Source organism: Hemicordylus capensis, chromosome 8 (genome assembly GCF_027244095.1).
Source record: "Hemicordylus capensis ecotype Gifberg chromosome 8, rHemCap1.1.pri, whole genome shotgun sequence".
Lineage (NCBI taxonomy): Eukaryota > Metazoa > Chordata > Lepidosauria > Squamata > Cordylidae > Hemicordylus > Hemicordylus capensis.
The window spans coordinates 24,974,201-24,991,880 of NC_069664.1; the positions used below are offsets into that span (position 1 = coordinate 24,974,201).

Here is a 17,680-nt window from a genome sequence, read left to right on the forward strand (position 1 = left end):
TTTGAATTAATACATGGAATCTGTCCTTACATCAATAATTACAGATCCTTCCAGCATGGGGAGTTACTAAAAGGATTACAATACAAGATTTTAAGGACAGATCCACTCCTGACCTTCAACTCTGGATAAGTGATACATTTTCCCTACTGATGTGTGAATTGGTTTTCTTTCCATGGAATGGCGAAAGAGAGGATTTTAGCAATGTGGTCTAATGTTAATGAACTGTTTGTAGTTTAGTGCGACAAATCCTTGGAAGGTAACCGCCCCCCCACCAAATAATTAAGGTTTGTTTTGTCTCCTTTTTCATCTGCAGTTCTCCCTCCCACCTTTTTAATTAAACTATGCAATTATTCATATGGATCATTAGTTGCTGTTTGTTTAGTTGATATAAAGCTGTGGCGGGTGGGGAGAATGTGAACTGGGAAGTCTCCGTTCAGAACAGCAACTCAGCTGTGAGTTCCCTCAGGCTGCAGGCCTGCCCACCAACCTGGTTGAATCCTGGTCTAGGGGTAGGATTTCTAAAAGAGCACCTCCGCTGAAACTGCATTTCTCTGCGGAAGATCCCTTGTGCATTCTGTCATTGACATGACATGATGGAGAAGTGGTCTGCACCCGCCCCCAGTGGTTGTGCACAGTGTAAGGAACTTGTGCCTTTTGAAGCACCTTTGAAAGTATTGCCTTTCTCTCTCATAAGTAACAGGGGAGTAACTCCCCATTCAGCCCAATATGGCATTTCTCCGTTGGCTGTTGCAGGCATCTCCTTTGTGTTCCTGTTTAGACAGAGAGTCCCTTTTGGACATTTGTGTATATGTCTGTGTGCATGGAAATACGGGCTTGAGAATGCAACAATGCCATCTGAGATGATTCAAAGCAAATGTAATTTGATTTGGGAAAAGAGAGAGCAAGAGAGGCAGAGAGAAAGAAAACCGTGCATGTCGCTTTCTTAGCTGCCGAGACGCCCTTTGATAGAAGTCCTCCCCAAGGGAAGCTGTGCTGCCACCACTACAGCAGCAGGCAATGTCAACGGGTAACCGGGCTGCATTGACAAATATAATGATGCCCTAGTGGGTCATTGCAATTAAAAATCAAGGGAGATAATAGCCCCACCACGAGATTAATCCCCTGATCAGGCCTTCCGAGGACTATCATATGTTCACCTAGTTTAAGAAAGGCCAAGCGATGCTGGGAAAGTATCCAAGAGAGGCAGCACAATATGTGTGGGCATATGCAAGGAAGGAGCGGGGAGGTTCGCTGGTGAATAGAGAAAAGGGGAGTCAAGTGTGATTTGGTGGTGGATATTCTGGTGCACTGAGCATAGTGTGTTAAAAATATATATAGGCAAGACTGCATTGGCAGATCAGAGCAAAAGGCCATCTAGGACAGCATCCTCTTTCCAGCAGTCACATGAGCCCTATTTGGACATCATATTATGCTACATGTTTCTGTGTGGAGGAGAGTACCTTCATCCATCTTGAAAACGGACCTGGGTACCTTCATCCATCAAATACTCAAATGAAGGGTACAGATAGGAAGTGTACTGCTGTATCTGCATTCAGCATGACGTGTGAAAGCACTGGGTGTCTCTGGGCCAGTCACTTCTTTCTCAGCCTAACCTACCTCACATGGTTGTTGTGAGGAGAAACATAACCATGTACACCGCTCTGGGATCTTTGGAGGAAGAGCAGGATATAAATGTATAACTGTACTTGCCTGCGCGCACACTGCACACAGGTTGTATGAGCGTTGAACATAATGCATGAATAGGGCTGTGGAGTCAGGTGAAAACTGTCTCGTACAAAAGCCAGACCATTGGTCCAGTTAGCCCAAAACTGTCAATTCCTAGGAACGTGGGAAGATGCCTTGTACCGAGTCAGACCATAGGTCCATCTAGCTCAGTATTGTTTAAGCTGACTGGCAGCGACATCTCCAAGGTTTCAGGCAGAAGTCTTCCCCAGCCCTACCTGGAGATGCTGCCAGGGATTGAACCTGGGACCTTCTGCATGCAAAGCAGATGCTCTACCCACTGAGCTACATCCCCAACCCGCTCCGGACTGGCAATGGCTCGCCAAGTTCTTGGGGAGACAATGTACCTCAATGCTGGAGAGAAGTACCACGAGGGAATTTGCATCAGCACACACCTAGCCAGAACAGAGAGAACGAAGTGTTCCTTCACACAATAAAGAGCCCGAGAGGAATGATTCTCTCTCTCTCTCTCTCTCTCTCTCTCACACACACACACACACACACACACACACACACACACACACACAGAGGGCCCAGAGAGCTGAAGTTGACAAGGCAGAAACGTTGCTGAACTGTGATTTACAGATGCATCCCTTTATTGTCTCCATACTGTTTCAACCGCCTGCAAAGCCAGATTGACCAGACAGTGGAGCCGAAGGAGTGAGTGTGTACATCATGGGAAGCCGTACTGCCTGCATATCATCGGCAACTCTCTCCGAATTAGGGCTGATTCTACATGCCTTCCCACTTCCGTCACCTGATTTGCAGGTGGTGAAACTGGCATGGGGGTGAAATGTTGTAAGGGGGCTGAAAATGGGCTGCCACCCCCCCTAGCTATGCCACTGCCCAGCAGCTTCCTGGGGGTGATGCTACACCAGGACAGGCATAATGGTGCAGGAAGGATGCTCATTATCCCCTCACACCATCTGGAGCACAACACTTTTCGGTGGGTTCTGTTCAAACACCTAACTGACTGCCAGACATCAGTTAGAGAGAAATCACATAATGTACATAAATGTGTGGAATCAGTCCTAACTTATTTTATTTATTTATTTACTTACTTACTTACATTTTATATCCCGCTCTTCCTCCAAGGAGCCCTACATATTTAAGTACTACATATTTAGGTTTCTCCTCACAACAACCCTGTGAAGTAGGTTAGGCTGAGAGAGAAGTGACTGGCCCAGAGTCACCCAGCAAGTCTCATGGCTGAATGAGGATTTGAACCCAGGTCTCCCAGGTCCTAGTCCAGCATTCTAACCACTACACCACAGTGGCTTTCCATGCAATTATTGCAGCACAAGCTATTGCAATCAGGAGTCTCCACACCAGGTAATAGGCAGTAGATGGCAAACACACACACACACACACACACACACACACACGTATGCTTGCTCGCTCACTCACTAACTCACTCACAGGGGCACAACTGCTTTACAAGGCAAGCTTAAAGGATAAAGGAACAGATCTTGATAGCATAAATATATATGCACACATAAGCCTGAAGCTAGCAAGCAACCGCACTGCAGTACCTGCTTAATTTTAAGTATGCTTTTAAGCTCCTTGAATTAAATGGGAATTCAATGTGGTAATGCACAAAGTTATGTGCTGCACTAAATCAAGTTCTATTACTGGAAAGATGTATGCTAAAACAATAGGGTCTGATGGCTATTTGAAGGCACTACCTGCGTACGTTAGTATCTTGCTGTGCTTCTAGCCCTTACAGTTCCTCTGCCTGTTCGCACCCAACCTGGTTTCCAAGTTATGCTTTCTATATAGACTATGCCCTGAGTCTCTTTAAACATGCATTGTCTCCTCTGCTTCAGACCCTTTCTAGCTTCTTGGACCTGACCCTACAATCGGTCAATATTCAACACCTGGAGCTTTTTCAGATGGTGACTTTACCATGACTTTACTTTGGGACGGTGTGTGTGTGTGTTTTCACATATCGGCCATATTTACCCTGAAGTCCGTGTGATATTTCAGAGAGCACTTCACACACGATTTGGGATTTGCCCTCCGTATTGGAACCTACCCTGATTTATGTCCAGGGGTGGGGTGGAGAATCTTCTTTTTGCATCGGAGTATCCATTATGCCCAGAACTTGCAGTAAACCCATGGTAAAGCTTGCTGTTTGAAAAGCCTCCCGGCAGGGCTGGATTTAGGAGTAGGCAACTACCTGTGATGCCAAATATGGAGTGTGTTTGTGCAGGGCATTTCCATTATTCTTTTTAACACTGGAAAGCTTCTATGAGATTACAGGAAAAAATTGTATTTGCTTATATAGAGCATGAATAAATACAGATTTACAGAGGCAAATGTCATCTTCTGTGACAGGGATAAATCATACATGCAGTTTGTGCATCAAAGTCATGAAAGGAGCTACAGATATATTTAAAAGTAAGGTCTTCAAAAGTTGAACCAATGGAAGGGGTAAAGACACTCCTTGCTTGTGACACCATTTGGTTTAAAGCTGAACACACTTGGCCAATTTCTTTTTTTGCCTTATACTATATGTAAGTAATGGATCACATTTTGATGGCCCTTTACATAAAAACAACAGGGAACAGGTTGCTCTCTCTCTCTCTCCCTCTCTTTCCCTCTCTCCTTACATTTTCTGACTTGTAGAAAGTTCTCTCTGAGGAAACAGAGTCCCATCGTAGGGATCTCCTGCCACAGTCTGCTACATGGGTAAACTGGTCCCACCCAATACACATTGGAGTGGATTGTCTTCAGGCATACTTCAGCTGATGGAAACAGTGCAGGCTTCCTAAGTGGGGGAGGAAATGAATTGATGCACTCTGGGTCGCAGCAGTTGTGGGTTTCACCGAATCCCTCCCCCACTCCCCCCTTGTCTATCCATCATCTCTGCTTCTCTTCTACCATCTCCAAAGGAAACCAATGAAACCCTCTTTAAGCTGCATTGATCTATCGGGCGGCAGAAGACCTCTCTAAGGTTCACTGAAGGGGCATTTTTATTTTCTCCCCAACATTATTTTTGCTTGATTTATGACCAAGTGTTGGAAACCCAGTGCTCCTGTTCCTGGAAGAGCTGCCTTGGCTGGAAAGCCTTGCAGCTGGCAGACGCACAAGGCAATTAACCCCTCGTGTGCACAAGATGAAACATAAAACATTGACTACATTCAAATCCAGCTTGGCGTTCCTTGCAACGTGGAAGAGAGAGGCCAAGCAACGCCCTTCTGTCTCCTCCCTCCTACTGTCCAGGATGCCTCAGAAACAACATGGCTCACCCCACTGAAAGACAAACTAATTCTAGAGAAATATGGATGAGAAAGAAGCGACAGTATTGTGGTTGGGGATGATGAGAGTTGTAGTTCAAAAACAGCTGGAGGGCCAAGGTTGCTTATCCCTGTCTTGGAGTGTGAGCCAAGAAGTCCTGGACTCACCTCAACTACTCGTGAAGTGGCCTTGGGCAAGTCGCTTTCTCTAAATCACAGCCCTCACCCCCTACCCATCTTTAATCAGGTAATAATAGTTTGAGATGTTGCTGAAGTGTGTGTACCTCCATGGCTAGGAATAGAAACCTGAGCAACTCATAATGCTCACCTTAAATACAAGGAGAACATTATGACCTCAATTGCTTCTCCAGTTCAGATTTTAATGTGTGATAGGGAAGAACCCCTCACCTCCCTCCTACCCATGAGCCTGCAAACCTTCTTCTCCACTTCTTTGAGATCTATGTTAGTCCAGAAAACTAAATTTCCCAGGATTCCTGGTCCCTGGGGTGCTGTCATAGGAGTGCTTTAGGAGGGGCAACAGAGGTTTACCTCCCTACAACCTCTGATGGAGCAGCAGACTGGTAAGTGGGACAGTGGTTTAGAGGAGGATCAGACCCTCTTTCAGAGGAAGGAAATTTGCAGAGAGATCTGACCCCACGGAACTCCTAATAATCAATTTGACTTGGAAAAAGCCAAGCTATTTCCTGAATTTTTGGCAGAACACCTCAGTTTGCTGAGCCCAATTATAACTCAAAACAGATGAGTTTTGCCTATGCTGGCCTTGGGCTGAAATAAACAAATACACACTGATGAGTTTTGTCCATCTCTAACAACATCTCTTGCCTACTTCAGAGAATTGCTAGAAGAATTACTGGAATAATGCACACGTGAATCACTTTAAATATGCTACATACACATTAACTATTATGTGTTGCTGCTGTTCTTTTTTTAAATCTTATGGTCTATGGACTGCAATAAATGGATCGATAAATTAATATTATGTGTTACAATTACTACTTAAAGAGAAACAACATCTTAATTCTTGCACTGGTTTTTCACAGAAATCATGCACAGAGCTCTGTCCACATGCAGAAATAAAATGTGTCTGCATGCATTGTAGGGAAGCGAATCACAAATAAGTCTGGGATATACTGATATGTGGTCTATCTAAGGTTGGGGTGGAGGTGACTTTCTCTTCTGCATAGACCTAGTCAGTTAAGAGTCCATTCTTGGTTGTTATCAGTTTTGGAAAACATTACAAGCTGCTATCCAGCCTCTCCTGAGCCAGGTACAAAGATTTGCATGCAAGGATCACATTTGGGAGATATGATCCTTGGCCATATGACAGCCATTCTCATCTCTAAGGTTCCCAAAGCTCTGCCCCCGCTACCACAGGCAGAGATGCTCTTATCCCTGGACTTCTGGGCTGAAGTCCAGGACCTCCACATTCCCTGGGGGGCCCCAAATCCTTTTTAGTGTGTTCCAAGTGGTGTAGTCACGTTAAAAATGTTTTTTAAATACTGTGTGGGCTGGGGGCCCCCTCCAAAAGCCTTTAGGTCCAGGCTCCAAAGTTGCCTAGGTGCGCTTCTGACCATAGGTTCACTGGCACCCCTTATCTGTGGTCCTGGCTGCCATAGGCCAGTTTGGTTTAAATATGTTAACACCCCAAGTTGTCCTCATACCACCCCAGGCTTCTTTACTGGAAGGTCAATCTCTTCTAGTATTGGCTTATCTTTCAGGATCCCCAGTACAGTGTTTCCATCTTCTGGTCTTCCAGTAGCATCTCAAAGAAGCCAAAGATGTCAATGAATTTCTCCAAGTGAGCAAGAAAGAGCAATAAATCAGCTCTTGTTAGCAAGGGCTAACAAGACAGGTTGCTCCACTGCAATTAATGCCTTCTCCTGCATTTCTCTCTCTCTCTCTCTCTCTCTCTCTCTCGGTAAAAGACCTGAAATTGACAGTGAGAAGGAAGAGAGGTGGAAAGAGAATGATGAGAGAGGGAAGATGAAAAGCAGGCGGGAGAGAGAGAGAGAGAGAGAATGCACATGGACCAGTTCAGGCATAGAGAAACTCCCACACAAGTGACTCATGAAGAGAGGAAGCTGCCAAGTCAGACAACTGGTTCAGTATGGTCTGCACGGATTGGCAGCAGCTCTCCGAGGTTTCAGGCAGGGGTCTTTCCCAGCCCTACCTGGAGATGTTGCCAGGGACTGAACGTGGGAACTCCTGCATTCAAGCAGATGCTCTACCCACTGAGCTGCAGCCCCATTTCCCATAAGGTTGCTTTCAGGCCTACATAGAGGTGCTATTTGTGCAAACTGGCACCCCCTTGTGATTTGTCTGTGCCCAAACACACCAATTCCTGTGATGCGAGGAGATCAGATACTTAGAAATCCCGTAATCCCGTTCTTCTGGAGACTTGCCAAGGGCCAAGCCCGTGCCTCTTGCAGAAGCGGTAACACACATTTTTATAAAAGCTGGTTTGCTGGTCAGGAATAATGGATTAGCATTTTGTTACCCACCCAAAGCCCTTATGATGAGACAGGCTATACATCCATGTGAACACTTAAAATGGCTTTGTGGTTCAAAATGGCAGCCAAAAATGACATCAGAAGTCACTCCGGGCCACTCAGGAACTGCAGATAGGAAAAAATTGCCTATATTTCATGTAGTGGATAAAGAAACTGAGTCTCTGAGACTCACCCACAGATACATGAACCGCAGTCCACAAAACCGAGAATAGCGAGGGTCTCCTGTATGCATATTTCTTTCAAAGTATTGTTTTTCTCACATGCAGCTGTGCACAGATTTAATTGCTTTATCAATGCATTGATTAAAACTCATATGCTTAATTGAATAATATCTCTTTAATCAGGTGACCGCATTCATAAAGAGGGCAGGGAAAGGATAAAGAGGACTGAGGCAGAGGAGATGAGGCAAGGAGAAAGTGAGAAGAGGAGGAGGAGGAGGAGGAGGAGAGAGATAAACAGGAGGAGGAAAGTCTGAAAGAGATAAAACCACCAAAAAGGAATTTAACCACAGGGCTTTATCTTTGAGTTAAAGAGGAGAATATATATATATAACTCCGATTAACTAAGGAAAATTTATCTCCAGCAGTCCCTGCTGCATTTACAACCAAAAGCGATAGTAAATAAATACACTGTCATGCCTGCAAGCAGGTTAAGTTTCTAGTTACTCTCTGCAGAAAGTGGACTATTGCTTCACAGAGCCGACCCATCACTCCCAAGAAGTCTGGCATCTCCCTCTCCCTCCCTCAACAAGGCTGTGCCAATCATGGTTTGCTTGTAGATACTATTCTTGATGACAGACCATTGCAGCTAAAGCTCCCCAGTTAGAAGAATCCCCCTCTCTCATACCCTGCTGTCACCACCATATTTCTGATTGCTGCAGCGTGACTAGGAGGAGGGGATAGCAAGCAGTGAAAGTAAATACAGAGAGACTGACAGCTGAAGCAGAACACATTTTTGTCTTACATAAGAGCCCACCCCACCCCACCCTCAAAGAAGTTACTGAGGAAGCGGCCTTATGCCAAGTCAGAGTCCATCTAGCTCAATACTGCCTACACTGGCTGGCAGCAGCTTTCCAAGGTTTCAGGCAGGAGTCTCTCCCAGCCCTACCTGGAGATGCTGCCAGGGAGTAACTTTCTGCCTTTTCTCCCACTGAGCTATAGCCTTCTGTCGTTGCTGAAAACTGGTATATAAATATTTGAAACAACCACCAACACCACCTGACCTTAGGCTTCACACCACTGCCACAACAATACTACCACTAGAAGAGATATGGAATATATCACTTTCTTCTGATTGCCAACACTTCACCCAGAGAAGCAGCTGTTCCTCCCTTTTCTCCAAACTCGGTTGGCAGTGGACTATGAGCCATAGACACGCTAATGGATGGAAGGTCTCTGAGTAGAGGATTCCAGCTACTCACTTCTCAGCTGTTTATGGGAGAAAGGCTTGGCCTGCCTCAGGATACTTTATCTCCCCGGAATGACAGGTCTCCTGATTTCCACCCCCATTTAAGAATCTAGGGCATAATGGATGAACACCAGAATGGACGGCAGATATACCTGGGGTTCTGCACTTAGCATATCAGTTAATTCTGTCCTGCTATCTGCTAATGGAGTTTTCTTTGAAAAATTATTGTCTGTCTTTGCAAGGTCTTACTTTTAAAAAAAGAGAAAGATGTCAGGATACTAGAGCTTGCAGAGGTGGCCCATTAAATGTCCGTTGGAAAGTACAGTGCACTCTTCAACTGATGCTACTAACAGAAGGCAGGGTGTCATTAACGTCTCGAGCAATGTTGCCTTCATGGGTGACATTTCTAGTGATTTTCCCCCTCTAATAAAGCACTGCTGACATGAAGATTGCATCCCTTAGCACTCATGCAGCTGGCATGGAGGAGTGCCTTTGGACGGAACGTATGCCATTGGTTGTGGACGACATTGCATTACTTACAGGGGGAGAGGAAGGTCTAGGTGTCAGCTCTGCCTGTGAGCTGGTTGAGCCAGAAAGCTGGCAGAACCAAAGCATGGCTTTATAATTGCCTAAAGCAATCTGGGCCCGATGTGGGCAGGGTCCAGGCTAAGCACTGTTGAATCCATGAGAACATAAGAACAGCTCTGCTGGATCAGGCCCAAGAAGGCCCATCTAGTCCAGCATCCAGTTTTGCACAGTGGCCCACCAGATGCTGCTGGAAGCCTACAGGCAGGAGTTGAGGGCATGCCCTCTCTCCTGCTGTTACTCCCCTGCAACTGGTACTCAGAGGCATCCTGCCTTTGAGGCTGGAGGTGGCCTATAGCCCTCCAACTAGTAACCATTGATAGACCTCTCCTCCATGAAATTATCCAAACCCCTCTTAAAGCCATCCAGGTTGTTGGCTGTCACCACATCTTGTGGCAGAGGCATCTGAGGCTGGAGGTGGCCCACAGCCACCACACTAGCAGCCACTGAGAGACCCGTCCTCCATGAATTTGTCTAAGCCCCTTTGAAAGCCATCCAAGCTGGTGACCATCACCACATCCCATGGCAAGGAATTCCATAGATTAATTTTGTGCTATGTGAAAAAGTCCTTTCTCTTGTCAGACCTAAATTTCCACTCTGTACTAGTTTCTGCTGGAAACAAGAAGAACAAGTTGTGGCTTGCTTGATTCTTTTTGGAAGATTGCATCTGGCCAAGTGCACTACTCTATAGGTTATGTCTGTATACAGCCTAAAGAATCTAAGCTTAGGTTAGAAGGCCCACTGTCTGGCTTGGGGTCTCCAACTGTGGCTCTCCAGTTGTTGTTGACCTACAACTTCCATCATCTCTGGATACTGGCCATTGTGACCAGGGATGGTGGGAGCTGTAGTCCAGCAACAGCTGTACAACCACATTTTGAAACCCCTGATCTAGAGCTGCAGCCAGCAGTAGGGCTTGATCAGGAAGGATGTCAAATGGGGGGGGGGGTGTCAACCTTGGTGTTATCATCTATGCCTGGCCAAAGGAGGACCAGCCAAGGAAACCTCCTTGCCCCAATGGGCCAAAGCTGGTCAGATAACACTCCCTGACCTCTACAAAGGCTTTTGGGTCAGGATCAGTCACTGGTCTGAGCATATGCTGAATACAGACCACTTCTGCCCCACTGCCAGCTGCAGGGTGTGATACTGCCATGGAGTATAAGGGTGTGATACTGTGCCATGGGGTTGAACACAGCCAAAGGGCAGGAAGGGAACATTAGCTGTTCAGAATTCAAGATGTTACTGCTGGGAAGGAACTCTGCTCACCAGTGTCCAATATGTCACTGCTCTGGAGACAAGGGAAAGATGCAGTGCTTCCTTAGCAGCACAAATCAATAATTCCTGACAAGAGCCTCTTACCTCTGCATCTGAAACCCAGCTTGCCCCTTTGTGGGGAAACGTCTTATCAAACAGACACAGAGGGACACACATATTGTCTTTCACTACTTGACCTCACAAGTATCTCGGCGACTTCATGAAGTTGTTTTTAAATTCTTTTTAATCCTCCCAGAGATCTAACTTAAGTGAAGCTGAGCCTCTTGTGCTTTAAAATTTATATATATATATATATATATATATATAGAGAGAGAGAGAGAGAGAGAGAGAGAGAGAGAGAGAGAGAGAGAGAGAGAGAGAGGGCTAGCTGTTAATCATGGGAGTCAGAGAGCCTAGTTTAGAAGCCTTGTTACTCAGAGTTTCACCTTGCAAATAAATAGATTTGAACTGCAGCCAGAAGCAATGGGATCTTTCAATGGCATTATCTAGAAACAGTCAGTAGAAAGAACCTTAAGTCCCCATTAATCATCTCACAACTTACAGCATTTCTTAATGGCTTTTTATGGTTTTGCCTTTCAGTGCCAACAAAGAGTGTGATCTCTCCCAGCTTATTCTATTAAACAGAAATCAATATCTAATACTGATGTGCTGACAGCGGAACACTTGAAAAGACGCAAGGAAGACCCCTGCCTTTCCCTCTCTCCCATCTAGTTTGAGCAGTGGATCACTCATGCATTCAAAGAAGTTGCGATCTACTGGCCTGAATGAGACTAAACAAGAACGTATCACAGTGCTAATGAGGGGGCCTTTAAACATGAAAGTTGCATTCAGCTAACAGCAGTTTGAGCTCCCTCTCTGAAGATTCATGGGTGCCAATTCCCCCATCCTTCAAATCCCTCTTCAGTGTGATCTTTCTTTGGCTAATCCCCTTAATCCTCGTTCCTAATTTTAGCCAGGGATGTGAAATGGCAGTTATCTCATGCTGCCTTATACCAACTCAGATCATTGGTCTATCTAGTTGAACAATGGCTACACTAAGGATTCTCAAACATGGTTGGCCTTTGCCACTGTAGCTGGGGATGGTGGGAGTTGTAGTCCTATGGTGCCAATTACCACTGGGATTACTTTGGTCTTTTTCTGCCACAGCCTTTCAATTTCAATTTGTAAATCTTTGTATTTTGTTATTTTTTCTATTTCTTTTTTTTCTATTCTGCTATCCCCTGGTATTGCTATGTCAATTATTTTGTTTTTCTTTCTTCTCAACTACAGTTATATCAGGTGTATTGTGTGGCAGATGTTTGTATATATTATATTATATTATATTATATTATATTATATTATATTATATTATATTATATATTATACTATATATTATATTATATTATATTATTTTTTATTATTATTTACATTTTATATCCCACTCTGTAGGTTAGGCTGAGAGAGAGGTGACTGGCCCAGAGTCACCCAGCAAGTACCATGGCTGAATGGGGATTTGAACTCGGATCTCCCTGCTCCTAGTCCAGCACTCTAAGGGTAGTTCAGCCATCACTACTAAGAATACTCTGTGACATCACTAACCAGTCAACCAATCTCCACACTCTGCTCACATCTATTTGCATTCTTAGACATTCTAACCTGTCACTGACAACATAAAGTAAAGGGGCAGAGAAGGCACCTGGCAAATCTAGGAGGACCATGCGATGGAAAACGCAGGTGGGCCTAAGAAAGAGCTCACCTTGAGGTGAGCTTACATTTCTATTCACATTCTCACCATTTGGTGTACATCTTGTTAGGAGATAGTTATGTGGGCAAATTCCTCAATAACATGCACCATGGTCTGGATTTTCAAAACAATCATATTGATAAGGTGTTGTGTTTTTTAATGTATCCTGCAGCTTTAGATCAGCTGGGTGCTTTGCTAATCACTAGCTTCCGTGCCTAACTAGGATATGAGCCCACCTTCCTCTTATTGTTTCGTTGCTGAGCTCATAAACACCTGTGCTTGCTATCTTGTGGGGGGAGAGCCCATCTCACTCTAGATACATCTTATTGGTTAAGCGCTACCCTGAGCTCTCGCCACTTGTGCACTGAAAAGAGATCAACAAACGGAAGTCAATTCAGGAGAGAGAAATGAAACCAGTTATAGGACTGGAAAGGGAGGCTATAAAACCAGAGACAGTCGATTAGGCGGGTTGTGAGCCAATCAGCATATGCAATGGATGGAGCCTCACACGCTGGCATATCCATGGGACTCCTGTGTGCTGCATCAGAGTATAATTACACATCGTTGATTGGAATTGCTTCCGGTGCTTCCTGTATGAAAGCTTCTCTTTGGGAAATAAGTCAACTCAACAGCCATCAGTTGCTGCAGGCGCTTAGCTACACTTAGCAACCGGCAGCCTACCGGAAAGACCCTCGCATTTGTTCCCAGAATTTAACTTCTGTTTCTCATCCATTCCTAAATAATAGAGAAGGATGCTTAAAGTGAGGGGAAAACAGCAGTTACTGTAGTTCACTGTCAAACATCTAAAGGTCCAACCTTGCACCCACAAATAATAAAAATATGAATGAAAATATTTAACATGAAGTTACAGTATGACCCTTTGTAATACAGACTCATAGCAATGGGAGCCATTTCTGTGTGCAGCATGGACCAGTTGCCACTGAGTAATGCCCAAAGTTAGTTGTCAAGGGACACCTGGTGATTCCTCTTTGGGGGAAACATGGGAGGCATTTTGAGAGAAGCAAAGGCAGGGTTCTAATCAGGCTAGCAAAATTTCTCAGGAAATTTCCAGAAGATGCACAGACCCAGGCTTTGGGCGATTTTGGGAGACTCTCTGTATGCACCAGCGGCCATGACAGTGAACCGAAGGAAAGCTTAGGGTAAGACTCCTGGCTGTGATGAAATCCTTAGGAGGAGAACTGATCTCAGGTATGTAATGAGGATAAGGCAGAGAAAACATCGTTGAGGGTACTTTGAACCATATTAGGTCCTGTGTGCAAAGGGGTGGATGAAAGGGCTCAGTGGAGTCAGGAGCATAGCGACAATTGAACTGATGCCCCTGGACCCCTGGGTGGGAACTGGCTGGGAAACCGCCTGCTCCTCACTCTCCCCTCCCATCTCCCTGACTCAGCAGCAAGTGTAGAGCGAGAAAAAGGGCATGCTGAAAATCTGTTGTGTAGCGCACAACAACTTTATGGGCTACTATGTCCGTATAGTTCTCATGCCGCAAAAACATGGGAGGGGGGAGGGAGAGAAGGTGGTACACCCAGGGCCCCTCCAACCTTGCTACGGCCCTGTATGGAGCCTTTCCAACTCCACAACACGCACACTCCCCTTAAATGTTCTCAAGTACTGGTGCACTGCACCATCTCACTCACTATCTCCCATTCCTACGGGTGCACAGGTAAGGCTGTGTGAATGCACGTGTATTTGAGCACCACCCGGGAAGCCATCTTATTACCTAGAAATGAGTGCGCTGGGCAGGCTGACATGCCGGGGTCGTTGTGTGTGATGTGCACGCCTTTGTTTCTCAAGGGCAGGAGGCGGCAGGATCAAGGAAGCATTTGGGTGCTCAGCCGCTGCTGCATCTGCTGGCAGCGGTGACTTTTCTGAAGGCAGAAAATGTCAATTCTTCAGCGAGGCTACAAAAGGTCGTTTGGGTTTCTTCTCCGCTGGGAGATGGGGTGGGGGGACATATCCAGTTTCGAAAGCAAAAGCTGCCAGTCTTGTGCTCCTGCTTCCTGGCCAAATGATTAATTTAATTGTTTCCTTTTAACTCCCGGTATGCCAGCTGCCACATTAGCCAGCGGCCATATGGCAGCGTTTAGGATCCATTTCCGGAGGTGGTGCTGCTCTCCTCCCCTGTGCCTGCCATGGCCGTCCCTCTGTGACAGCAGAGCAGACCAAGGCAAACACTGCAAATGCCTCTTTTAGAAACCAGAAGTGTATGTTAATAATTCAGCGCTGCTTGCTCCTTTCAGGCACGCGATAAATTATTACCAATTGTGCTGTAATGTGCATGTGTGCGTACACACACAGAGAGAGCACCCCCTTTAACAAGTTTCTGTGCTGTTAAATTGTGTCTGGGCAGGTTTTAAAAGATGGCAGGGGAAAGGGAGGCAGAGTTGGGAAGAATTAGTCTTTGGGATCCTTACAAAATCGCCACCTCCTTTGTTTCTAAGGATGAGAGATTGGCAGGAGTTTCATGAAGCATGTGATGGCAGAAAAGCACTTGCTGATGAATGCCTCCATCACCCAAGCATGAGAGAAGGAGAGAGTGAATAACTCTACTAATGTTTGGAAATAAAGAGCAGAGGGAGCTGGCACTGCCTGAAGTGCACTGGGGTGTTTAACGACTGGGTTAAGCAGTGGCATCACAAGCTCAGAAGGAGCCTGTGTGCAAGAACTGCTACATTCACCCCTGCTAACTGAGCAAAGAGACACCTTTTAAAGCAGTGACTCTCTTCTGTTTAGCAGGGGGAGGGCAACCGGCCCTATCCAACCCCAGCACAGCATCCCTCCAGTGGCTGTTGCTGGTATGTTCCTTTTTAGATTGTGAGCCCTTTGGGGTCAGGCGACCATCTTATTTATTTTTCTACATAAACCACTTCAAGAACTTATTTTTTAAAAAAACCCTCTGCCTTAAAACAACAACAACAACAACAACGATGCCATGGCCAGCAAAGGTTAGCAGCAAGCTGAGCCTTGTGTGGGAGCAGAGAGGAGAACTGGACTTGTGGTAGCAAGTATGACTTGTCCCCTTAGCTAAGCAGGGTTGCATATGAATGGGAGACTTGATGTGTGAGCACTGTAAGATATTCCCCTCAGGCGATGGATGCAGCTGCTCTGGGAAGAGCATTGAGGTTCCAAGTTCCCTCCCTGGCAGCATCTCCAAGACAGGGCTGAGAGAGATTCCTGCCTGCAACTTGCCTACAGAAGCTGCTGCCAGTCTGCAAAGACAATACTGAGCAAGATGGACCTATGGTCTGACTCAGTATAGGGCAGCTTAATATGTTCCTATGTTCCTAACTGTGGGGTTAATGTGGCCACCACAGAGGTGGCAGGTGAGCAGCACTCAGTGGCCCATCTTCTCACTGGGGCTGCTTGTGTTCTTGGATCATGTCAGCCCTACTCTAGTTACAGCACTCAGTTTATGTGTTCTCTGGCATGAGAACCAAGCTGAATGGCCACTCGACAGTGAACTCAGGTTAACAGCCTCCAATTCTGAACTGGGGGGCAGGAATGCAGAGATCCACTCTGATTATCAGGTTATACCAGAGAGCTCTACTTGCCTTATGGATGAAATATGCCTGAGAACTTCTGCCAATTTCCATGAAACTGCCTTCAGTTCTCGCACTGGGTTGAGTAGATCCCTCTGAAGTCTCTTCTGCTGCTGATGGAGGCTGCAGCCTTTGGCCAATTGCTTTGAAATTTGGGTGTTCGCTGCCACTCATTGGGGCACTATCACCCACCCCACTCTTTTGCCCCCAGAGCCCTTTTTTGCCCCGAATCTGTCCCAAAGATATGCAAACTTTAATAATTTGTAAAAATACACACACCCCAAACCCCACCACCCCTTTGGCCAATTGCTTTGAAATGTGGGTTTTAGGTGCCACCCATTGGGCACTACCACCTGCCCACTCTTTTGCCCCCAGAACCTCTTTTTTGCCCTGAATCATTTCAGATTCAGATTAATTTGGATCTGAATCAAATCCAGGGTGATTTGGGGGGGCAGATTCGGGCCCAAAAATAAATTGGGGGTGATTCAATTTGGGTACAAATCGAATTTAAAAAATTGATTCATGCACATCCCTAATAACAAGCTACCTTATACTGCATCAGACTACTGTCTAGCTCAGTATTGTCTACACTGACTTGCAACAGCCCTTCAAGGTTTCAGTGATTTCATGCGAGTCACCCATCCAAATGCAAACCATAGCTGATGCTGCTTAGCAAATGCTTGCTACCGCAAGACCAACTCTCCTCCCCTTATGTTCACTAGTCTGGTGGCAATTCTAACCTCTCCTTTTCCGACCGCCCTGCCTTAGCTAGAAAAACAATTAGGGCTATACGAGACCTGACCCTTTATTCCCACTGATGTGCCCCCCTTCCGGCAGGCTGGCATTACACAGTCAGAATACCTCTCTGCAGAGATCTGATGTTCGCAATGCAGATCCAAATCATTGCTGCATGTCAGCATCCTTCACAACAGACTCAATTGTGCATCAGGCTCCCCCATTCAAAAGCACACTGACAGCAGTAGGATGCAGATCGGAATCACTGCAAAGCACCTTGCTGTAATGCTAAATGAATAAGCAACCGTTGCACGTGGCTTGGACCCATGGCGCCGAAAATCACGCAACAACCCGTGCAGTCACTCCTTCAGGGGTAGCCTCTTCACGAGGTGAGTTGACACAGCCACCTCCAGTGACAGTGGATTGGGGCACCCACTGGGTGGCAAGATGGCCCTGCTGTCACCACTGGAGCAGATCTCAGGGACCAACCGGGCCTCGCAAGCTTTTCAAGACGCACCATTCCTCACACACCTTGCCAAATCTTGCAAGAAGCCTGAGGAGAAAAGAGGAGGCTGAGGTAACCTTCCCTCCTTCATGCCCCTCGCACCAGTTTCAAAGCCTGCAATGGGGTGTTTCTGAAAAGAGGCTGGCCCCAACAGGAAGCACTGGCCCCTTGCCTCAGCCACCCCAGGGCCTTGGCTCACATCACACTTTCCCCTGCCCATTGACTGGAAGGTGATATCCTCGAACGTGTTGCTCATTCAGAATACATCTCATCAAAACAATGAACAGTTATTGAAAATATTTCGACCCCCGCCCCTCCAGTGCACTACTCCTCGGGGCAGCTCACAACAATAAGACAGACACAAGATACAATAAAAGTAG

At 46.0% G+C, this 17,680-nt stretch overlaps 1 protein-coding gene and 1 non-coding gene across 7 annotated transcripts in view; both read right to left on the minus strand.

The window, feature by feature from the left end:
* Window positions 1-17,680, minus strand: part of LOC128333663 (opioid-binding protein/cell adhesion molecule-like) — a 718,254-nt gene that overhangs the window by 257,560 nt on the left and 443,014 nt on the right. The gene's annotated exons all lie outside the window — the stretch shown is intronic.
* TRNAA-UGC (transfer RNA alanine (anticodon UGC)) lies at window positions 1,963-2,038 on the minus strand. Its single transcript has one exon. It is a non-coding gene; the product is annotated as a tRNA-Ala (tRNA).